Consider the following 10,340-nt stretch of genomic DNA (forward strand, 5'->3'; position numbering starts at 1 on the left):
ATAAGGATGTACTTCCAGCCTGTATCCTGTTTTATGCTCTGCCTGCCCCTCGGCCCGCGGCCCCCGGTTCCTGCGCCAGCGAGATAAAGGGAGATCCAGGGGGTGAAAGTGGCCATAAAGGTTTTTTTCCCCCCCGATTTTTTTAATTTAAAAATCCCCCCACGAACATCAAACTGTTCCCCTTCGTGGGGATACGGGACCCTTCCCATTTCAGCTTGGGGATGGGGGTTCGGGTTGAATCCACGATGGAAAGGTTTGGGCTGAGCAGGATTTTTTCTCTCCCTCTTCCCCCACCCTCGGATGGCCCAAGGTGACGGCTGCTGGAAATGTCACTTGAGCGGATGCTCCCCTGAGCCGGCCTGGGCGAGGAGGGGTTTTTGGGGATAGAGGTGGCGGCGGGTCTGGCAAAAAAAATTTTTTTTAAAAATCCACCCGAAGAAAGAGGCAGCGGCTGTGCAGCCAGCCCGAAGGCTGCAGCCCCACCAGCCGCTTTCCACACGGGTCCTCCACGCGGGTGGGAGCTGGAGCCGCTCCGGGAGAGGGAATCCGGTCCCGAGAGAAGCAGGTCGGCGGGACAGAGCCCTGGCAGCCCCTGCGGGCGGTACAGCCATCCCTGCCCCGGGGAGCGACTTCGGCCTCTGCTCTGAGCTCCGGCCTTAGCTGCAGCACAAAAACACCTTTCCATGACCCCCACGGTCCCTTCTCTCCCATCCCTTGGGCTTCAGGAATCATGCGGGGACCTCTGCTTTTTCCCTCTCTCAGCTGCTGGTCCCCAAATCGCTCCGAGATCGGGAGAGCCGCTATGATCTGTGTGTGAGTGGGGACAGTTTCCTCCTCGGCGAGGAATTCGCTGCTGATGGTCAAGAGGAAAGCCATAGACACCCACCCCCAGACCCCCCTTGCCCATCTCGCTTTCCTGCTGGCCCAGGAGCCCGGTAGTCGCCCCGCAGGCCAGGCGGGCACCGGCAGCCCCGGGGCGCCGCAACCCCCGAGCTCACGAGTTATTCTTTTTAAGGCTGAGGGTGCAGCCTGATTGCTTTAAAGCCCTCCTTTTGCACGGGCCTAATGCTGACCTCCCCCTCGCCATGCCCTTGCAAGAAATCCGTGTACCGCAGGTGTAACTCTGACTTGCAAATGGCTTTATCTCCTGTGTATCTTATTTGTATATAGTAACGTTAATGAGTAACTCTTGTGGCGCTTGTGGATGGAGGTAAACAGCGAGCAATCTCTGTGGATTATCCTGTCTATTACTCACCTGGCGCCTGTCTTGATATCCTCAATGGTTTTATGGCTGATGCAGGCGACCCGGCGCTGGGTGGGGGTGGCCGGCGGCGGGGGGGCTCCGGCGGGGCGCCGGCGCCACCTCTCGGGCGGCCTGAGCAGCGCCCGGAGACCCCCGAAGGGACCCACGGCCCGCGGGAGGGGGCACCGAACCCACCGAGGGGGAACCGGGGGCGCGCTGGGGTGAGCCAGCACCCCGCACCCCGCACCCCGGCCGAGCTCCCCGCAGGCTCTCCCTGGAGCCGAGCCGGGTTTTACCCACGGGAGTTTTAGCCCCGAGTCCAAAGTCTCTGGGAAAGCGGGGCCGCGGCCGCCCCGTCGGGATGGAGGGGAAAGAAGCTCGAAACGCTCCCCGGAGCCGCAGCGCCCCGGGGGCAGCGCGACACCGACACCCCGGCGGGACGGGCACCCGGCGTCGCCGGCGCGCTCGGCCCACGCTCCGCTATTAGTTAATTATTGATTGATTACAAGTGAAAATTTATGAGCCTCTCTCTTCCCCTCCCCCCGCCCCCCCCCTCCCCGCAGCCTCCCGGCCCCTCGCACGCACACACGCTCCTGCCCTCTGCAAACACTCCGGGGGAGGCGTGTTGTTGTTTTTGGCCTTGACAGCTTCCAGGAATATGAAATATTTAAGCCCTTCGGTCGATCTCCCGTACCCTGGACGCCCTTTTTTTCTTTTTTTTTTTTTTTTTTTTTTTTCCTTCCCCCCCTTTCATGTCCCGGCTCAGAGGCTCCCGCGGCGGCCGAGCCCCCTCCCCGCACACAGCCGGCGTGCGGGCTCGGAGCACGCCAGGCCTCGCAGATCAAAGGGACCTCTCCGGCCTCCGCACAAGGGAAGAGAGGAAAAAAAAAAAAAAAAAGAAAAAAAAAAGTTGATTTCTTTAACGATTGTTCGTAAAAGTCTTGGAAGCAGGGACCATCCCGCCTCCTCCCTCGCCTCGGGCTGCAGGATTGCACCGGGAAACGATTTTGGGAAGGTAGAAAGAGGGTTTGGGAGAAGGGAAGAGAAAGGAAAAAGGGGGAAAAATTAAAAATATAGAGGAGTTGCTCGAAATTTAGCAGCCGCGTGTCTGCAGGAGCGCACCCGCCGTCCCGGGTGGGAGCTCCAGCCGCAGCCCCCGGCGGGCAGAGGGGTCGGGGCCACTCTCGGACGTGCGCTGGCCAAAATGGGGCGAACGCCAAGCCCCTGAGCGTGCCCGTGGGTGTGCGGGGGGCACTCCCCCAATTTCTGCCGGCAAGCCCGGGCCGAGGGGCGCTGCCAGAGGGTGACCGGAGCGCGCTGCTCCACGCGCGGCCCTGGCCAGGGCTGAGAGACGGACGGACGGACGGAGGGATGGCTGGACGGACGCAGCGGTTGTTGGCTGTCTCGGGAGGGTAAATGGGCTGATGAGGCGATTGCCTCGAGGCGCTGGCACGGCGGAGGCGAGCAGCAGCCGTGGCAGCGTGCGGGGACCGCCCCGCTGCCCCCCCGGTCCCTGTCACCCGGCCGGGAGCGACAGCCGGCCGGGCGGATCCGCGCTGGAGGCGCCGGGACGGCGGGGCTGGAATCATCTGATGGGGGAAACGGGGCGGGAGAAACCTCCCTCCTTCGGCACCTCCAGCCGCGCCTCGCTGAGAAACCCCCGGCCACGGGGGCACGGGGGCAACCCCGAGCCCTCATCCCACTTGCCCACTGTCCAAGCACATTCCGGGGGAGTAAAGAGACCCCCAGCAGGAGATTCCAACCTGTGGAGCTGGGGGTTCGCATCGCCTTATTGCCCCGACCCGCCGAGCCCTCCCGCAGCCCGACCCGCCGCGCAGCCGTCTCCCTTTGCACCTGAAGTTTTTGGTTGCGGGTGGGGAGAGAAAACCAGCGGTTCCCAGGGAACCAGCTCCGGAGGGTCATTCCTGGGGGTGCCTTGGGGTTTTTCTTGCTGGCATTTTTGTTTTGGTGTTTTGATTTTTTTTTTCCAGCCAGCCCCAAACTTCCCACGTGCTTCTCCCCAAACCCCGCATTATTAGGGAACAATTAAGGCGTGTAAAAACACGGCGAGGCGAAGCCCTTTAGCTGGAAGTGGTCTTTCAAGGCGCTATTGGAGCTCCTGGCCCCATCCCCTCGCCCCGACGCGGGGGCTGCTGCGGGCAGGATGAGCTCCGAGGCCGGGCCGGGGCTCCGGAGCTTCTGCGGGGCTCTGGAGCTGCGCTTTCCTCATCTGCCACCGCTCCTTCGTGGAAGCTCAACCCGCAGCCGTCTCGCATGCACCACCTTTGGGTTTTCCCTTTTCTAATCCATCTGTTTTTCTTTCTTTCTTTCTTTGGTTTCTTGCTTTTTAATGATTGGATTATTCTAGAGTAAATACTTAATTATTATTATTACATTTTCAAAACGCTCTCAGCCGAAACAGAGTTCGACCTTTAGCCCAGGTAACCGCGGCCATAATTCCTGCTGAATTTCACCTTGGTTTCACCAAACTCAGCTTTCCCTCACTCTCCCACATAATGACCTTCCCGGAGAAGGCATTGAAATAAAAACCAAACCAGCACCGAGCGGGCTGGGCTGTGCGGAGCCGACCCGACCGCACGGACACTCCGACCCCCTCCCCTCCCGGGGCAGCCCCCCTCTGCCTCCGGCTTCCCTCCTTTCCGAGGTCCTTTCAAGCTTTATTTCCTTTCAAGCCGCCCAAGCGCCCCTGACAAAATAAAGTTATCAAGGAAATAAGCTCGGGAGAAAAAGCCAGTGGTGCTTTTCCCCCCCGGAGCTGCTCCTTCCAGGGAAGGTACGAGCGGAGCGGCTCCGGGGTGGGGGAGCCGGCCGAGGATGGGGACGCTGGGTCCGGCTTGGGGCTTCCCACCGGCTGGACAGACGGGTCAGTGGAACAAGGAGGTTTTCTTGGGGCAGGAGGAGGCGGCAGGGAGGGAGCTGGAGGGATTTCTCCAAGCTTTCGTGCAGCCCCGTTTCAGGTCCCTCTGCAGGAAAGGGGTCCCCGCCGCCGCAGCCCCGCCGCCACCGCGCTGCCCGACCGCGCTCCCTTGGGAATGTGTCACCGCGATCTTCCGGCAGGATCCTGTCCCTTCTGCCGTGAAACTGCTCCCAGGAGCTCTCGCGTTTATTTTTCACAGGTTTCTTGAAAATGCGTTTTCCCCGCTTTCCCTCGCTGTCCGGTCGTGGCCTTCGCCGTGGATTTTCGAGGGGTGCTTTTTAACTCCTCCGTTCTTCCGAGTCCCTTTTCAGCCGGTTTTCATTTCTCCCGCCTGCGATCTCAAAAGCAAGCAGGAAAAAAGCCCCTCAAACCTAAAATACAAATATAAACCAGGTCAGGAGGCTCCCCCGCTTTGCTTGCTGGAGCGGGAGGGGGTAGGGGCTACCCCTAGGAAAAGTGAAAAGCTCGATTTAATGGGCGGTCATTGCTAAATCTCACCTTAGGGCCAAAACGACTCGCGACCCATTGCCCTCCTTACGATGTATTTATTTGTCTCAGTGGCACCAGCCGTCAGTCATTAGTGGGGGGGTTAACCCGAGAGCCGCCCCACGGTGGTGGCGGTGGTCTTGTGGCTTTTTTGGTTTGTTTTAAATATGGTTTCTCAACAGGAGCCTTTCCAGAAGAGGAGGAAGAACCTGTCCCGGGAGGGCTCCTTGGCGAAACACGGGGAGAACACGCTTAGGAGCGGAGCGAGCCACGACCTCTCCAAAAACTGTTTTGGTCTGAGCAAGCGAGGTTTGGTTCGCACTCCGAAGGGTTCGCTCCCAGGAAAAGCGGCGCTTGGGCCAGCAGGGACATTACTCCATGGATAACAACATTTTCCAGTACTAACAATAATGGAGGGGCAAACCAGCCCGGAGCACGAGTTCAGCAGCAGCCGGGCGTCGCCGGCCCCGGCACCGGGAGTGCAGCGGGCAGCAGCTCCGGACACCCGCCCGGCTGTGCTCACTGCGCGCAGGTCTGTGCTTACGGCCGCGCCAGGAGCTCCAGAGCCGCTCGGTAGCTGGATGTCACTTTATGTACAGCTGTCGCTGCACATGATACGTCGAAAGCGCTACGGCGTTTTCGATGCATTTCAAATATTTATGTAGTTCAAGTACGTGTGTGCGTGTCGTTATGTAAAGTTGATGCAAAGAAATGTGACTGTGAGCGCATTTTTTTCACTCCACACAAGACGTGTGCGGTGTCCCCGCTGCCCGCACACATCCCCTCCGGCCCAGGCTTTCCCAGGTTTAGTCCCGCCTGGCCGAGCACAGCCCGGCTGGGACCCGGAGGCTCTAACCGATGGATTTGGGATCTATGGCTCGATTAATTTAGCGATACTTTCTCTATCGTGTTCTGGGTAAATCATCTCCGCCAACGGCAGCTCGCTGAGCGGTCCCAGGCTCCCCGTCCCCCCCGGGACAGCTCTGGGGTCCGTGACCATCGCCCTTCAAGAAGAGGGAAACGTGGGAGTCTCCCCGGTGCTCCCCCGTTCGCACCGCTTGCGCAGCCGGCTCTGGTTTGCTGCCTCTGCCGAGTATTTAACCAGGGTAGGGACGAGAGAGGAACCATACATTTCATCCTCCCTTTCCCCCCAGATCGTCATCCCGCGGCTCCAAACTTCTGCTGTCAGGAGGGTGGACCGACGGTGCGGGAGTGCTTGGCCTGGCCGGCTCCGGGCAGGGAGGGAGGAAGAGAGGGATGGATGGATGGATGGATGGATGGATGGGTGGATGGATGGATGGATGGGTGGATGGATGGATGGGTGGATGGATGGGTGGATGGATGGGTGGATGGATGGATGGATGGATGGATGGATGGATGGATGGATGGATGGACGGGTGGGTGACGGGGTTGGGGTGGGGCGGGGGGAGCTCCATCCTCGTGCCACAGCTCATTTCGTCCTGAAATCGGGAAATAACGAAATTCGGGAAGCATGAACCCACGGCAGCAGGCAGGACCTGGGTGCCCGGTGCCAGCAGCCCGCAGGAGCAGGACAGGGGGGTCCTCGCTGCTGGGGGTGTCCCCCGCGGCCGGGAGCGCTGAAGCCGCGGCCGCTCTCGGGGCCGTCCCCGCGGCCGGGGCCGCTCCCGGGGCCGGGACTTCTCTCTCCCGGGGCCCGGTGTCTCCGTCAGCCGCTCCTGGAGTGCCACCTGGTGGGAGCACCCCGGCACCACGGGCAGGGCTCGGCGCCAGGGGTCCCGCAGCTCCCCGGGAAGCGTTTCCCCAAGGCTGGCAGGGGCAGCAGGGCAGGAGCGGGGTGAGGGGTGTCCTGGGGATCCCCAAGAGCCTGGGCACGAGGAGTGAAGAGGATGCAAGCAGCAGGACCCAAAAGGAAAAATCCAAATTGAAAGTGTTTCTTCTTCAGAGGCAGAGAAAGAAGAGGCTCTCGTGGAATCCTGTGAGCCCCCTCCCTCTGTTCACCTGTAAGCGGGGAGGGGACAGAGAGCAGGAGGGCAAGGCTGCCTCCAGCACTGACAGGATGGCTCCTGGCGCTTTCCACGCACTCCAAATGAGAGCCCTCGTGCCGGGCACTCAGAGGGAAGCAGCTTTGGGCCTGGCATTTTTGCAGGAAACCTCCCAGAGCTCTCCAGGTGTGTGTGGCTGCACTCCGAGGGCAGGCGGGGGTTTATAAACCGAGCTGAGCTGTTGCCCTCCTGGCCGTGCCATGGGCTCGTCTGGGGGGGCAGGGGTCTCCTTGCTTTGTCTCCTGGGGTTTCTGCTGCCCTCCCTCACATATCCACGTCCTGAACTATTTTGCTGCTGTGGTTTTGTCTTTGCTTGCTGCCTGCTCACTCACAGACAGATCCAAGTGCGAGCAAGCACAAAGCCAGTGTGTTTATGTTTTGGTTCATAGCTTTATTCATACTCCTCCTACTTGCCTTACCCTTTTTACTCTCTCTAACACACAAATTCTCCTTCACAAGCACTTTGTCTTATTATATCCTTATTATAGCTCTGATTTCTGTCTCCTGCCTCGTTACAAACCCGTTCTGCACCAGAAACAGCCATTTCACACGAAACACTTCGCCCTGGGCCAGAGATTAACTGGCTTTGGTGAAACTGGGGGGCACAAAAATGTGAGAACAAGGATGTAAAAGCAGGAAGACATGCATCAAACTTCAGGGTAAACAATGGGAATGATATTGATTGCCTTTTAATGTGCAGTGGGCACACAATGGGGAAGAAAGCCTTCCCAGAGCAAAAAAAATAAGACACTTGCCCCACTTTAGAAGCTTGGAGCAGACAGTGCAACTTTGGGATTAACTCAGAGGGGACCTTATCCCAGGGCTTCTGCAGGCAAGTGGCTTTCCAGGTCTAGCACAGCTTCCAAATAAAGTGCTGTCCTACTTTCTGGCTGTGTCTAAAGAGTGATGAGAAATGCCCATTGTCTCTGCCCAGGCTGGTGTGTGCTCTCATTAAGGCTCTGAATTGTGTGTGTGCATGTCAGCGTCAGAGCTGTTTGGAAGGCAGGGACGGGCAGGGTTTTTGTGGGAGGTAATTCCTGGGTTCCAGTGGTCTGAGAAGTTTCTGAAGGAGTTTTGAACTCTTGGAGGCTCAGTGCTTCCAGGAGTGGTAGGAAGGGTAGGATGGTGGCCCTGCATCACAAATGTTTAAGGAAGCTGCGTGAGCAGAGCTCGGGGGGAGCCAGCACGGCAGGGGCAGAGCCCTCGCTGGGAGCAGCAGGAGTCATGGGAGGTGTAGCCAAGTAACCCCACTTTGCCCCTCGGGTGTCGGGTTCTGATCCGAACTGACAGGGGTTAGGAGACCTGGAAAATGGCCCTCCCTGCCTCCCCTTAATGAGCTACCTCAAGTCCAAATCGCTTCATATTCAGCGAGGGTGGTGCAACAAGAAAAAGTGTCAGGAAACATGAAGGCACAGCTGTTCTTTCCACTTGGGTAGCTGCGATGGGTTTGAATAATGGATATTCTGTTCAGCTCCTTCAAGAGGAACTTGGAATCTCTAGCTCTTCACTGAGGAGACACGCTGATTTATCACTTATTTATTGGATTATAACCCTGTTTTACGGGTAATCAATCGCTGCTTTTTCGGCTTCCTCTTAAATCACATCACCCCGGTGCAATCAGGGGGTGAGGCCACTCCAAGCACACCGAGTTTTCCCCTGGAGAATGTATTTCCATCGGATTTGGAGGTGTTAATGTGGGCAGCTGATGGGGGAAATAACAGGCAGGGGCTGATTTGGCCACGTCCTCTGGGGCTGGGGAGCACTCTGGTGGCCCTGAGGACACACTGGTGGAGGGTGATGTTTTCTAAACTGCTTTGCAGTTTGGGCACCCTGGTGTTCACACTGAAATGAGCTGTGACAGAAACAACACCCATTTTGGGGCTAAATCCTATTTCTCACAGAAAAATGCGGGGGGGGGGGTGATGCACGGTCTGTTAGACAAGAGTTTGAAGGTTGCCAGATGTTCTTTGCACTTCACTTGTACATGCCCCAGATGCTTCCCCACCCTTGAGCGGGACCCAACGCATCTCTGGTGATGGGTTCATACAAATTTTAGCGCCAGGACCCTGCACAGCAGCGTGGGGACCTCTGTGAGGGGACTCACTGCCTGCCTGGAGCGGGGCTTCCCCTCTCCCTGTGCCCACGTGCAAGCAATCCCCGTCAGGAGCAACGAGAGCTGTGGCCAATAAGAGATAATTAAGGTGTGAATTTGCTGCACGGAGGAAGAGGACCTTGAGTCTTTATAGGTTCGATTCAGGCAAAAAAAAAAAAAAAAAAAAAAGGTTATTTTTAGGAGGTTGTGGTGTTGAAGGAGCTGTGAGAGGCTGTTGGGAGAGCACCTGTGATGGGGAGCTCTGGAATCCTTCTGGAGGTAGGAAACTGTGCGAGGGGGACGTGGTGTAGGCACAGGAGGGAAATGGTTGCTGTGTGAATTCCTGGCACCCCTCAAGAGCTGTGAGGGGGGTGTTTCCCTGGAGGAAGTTGTGCTGTGTTAGATGTGTCTTCCCTGTGACTCAAAAGGGCTCCAGGGTCTTGGAACTTCTGATTTGTTCTTCCTTAGGGACTGGTGGGATGAGCAGAGACAGAAGCAACGTGATTTACATGGAGCTGAAGGGTGGGGGAGAAGGCAGCTGCTGTGTGCAAATCTGAAACCCGAGTGTGTGAAAGGACTCCAGAGGTTCCCTGTGGGGCTGCTTCTCCTCCCTGGTCCTTCAGCCGATGCTGGGCCTGCTGCCCTCCATCCATGGCTGCAAACTTCCAGTCAGGCAGAGCATTAAATCTCTGGGGTTTTCCATGGAGCCTGTGCAGATATTGAGCTGGTTTTAATCTTTGCTGAGGCTCTTCCAGACTCACCCTTGCTTGTCTGTGGGATTTAAGCTGGACCTAAGCAAGCCCAACCTGGTTTTGAGTCCCTAGGTGCCAATGTGTCCCCACAGAGAGCATGTAGCCAAGCTGCACCTCCAAGCAGCTGGGAAATGGTTTGGGTTATGCGTGGGGTCCTGTCCCATCAGTGTCTGTGCTCTTTGATTTTTTGGAGTTCCTTGGCTGGAGAACAAAGGCAGTGCCCTGGGTTTGGGGAGGATGTTGAAACACGGGGACGAGTGTGGCAAAGATTCTGCTCTGGAATCAGGAGCGTAGCTGGAAGGGAAGGAACTCGACAAACGAGTGAAATGCTGCCTCTGGCTGGCCTGGCAGCCTTTTATCATCCTGCATTCACCTGCCAGCCTGGCTGGGCTGTTCGACACCTGCTTTCTTATGTGAGAAGTCCCCAAACTCCCCACAGTGGTTTTTCTTTTTAAAGGACCTCAGTCAGCTGCAGCATCAATGTGTAATTTTCTACTCTTGGCAAGGCACACCCCAGTGAACCTGGGAGAGCCATCTGCTGATAACAGCTGTCCTTTAGGGCTCTGGGTGCTCTGGCGGAGGAACCAGCACCCAGGAATGGGGTGGGAGCTGTGCTGGGAGCTTCTGGGTGAGCTCATGGTCCTGTTCGGTCTGAAATGGAGTAGAAATAAATGCTGGGTTTAGAACTATCCCCAAGAAATGTGATCTTTTGGCTTTAAAACAACTTGCTACCTGCTCTGAAAGTTTAATGCAGGAAAAGAAAAATGTTGGAAGGGTGGGATGCCACTGCAACCTTCAAAGCTGC

At 57.5% G+C, this 10,340-nt stretch overlaps 1 long non-coding RNA gene across 1 annotated transcript; it reads left to right on the plus strand.

Moving 5' to 3' along the window:
• The first annotated feature begins 2,268 nt into the window (after positions 1–2,268).
• On the plus strand, positions 2,269–5,384 carry LOC116453215. The gene is made up of 2 exons (XR_004243713.1): positions 2,269–4,380; positions 4,850–5,384. It is a non-coding gene; the product is annotated as an uncharacterized LOC116453215 (long non-coding RNA).
• The last annotated feature ends 4,956 nt before the right edge of the window (positions 5,385–10,340 follow it).

Source organism: Corvus moneduloides, chromosome 18 (assembly GCF_009650955.1).
Source record: "Corvus moneduloides isolate bCorMon1 chromosome 18, bCorMon1.pri, whole genome shotgun sequence".
Classification (NCBI taxonomy): domain Eukaryota; kingdom Metazoa; phylum Chordata; class Aves; order Passeriformes; family Corvidae; genus Corvus; species Corvus moneduloides.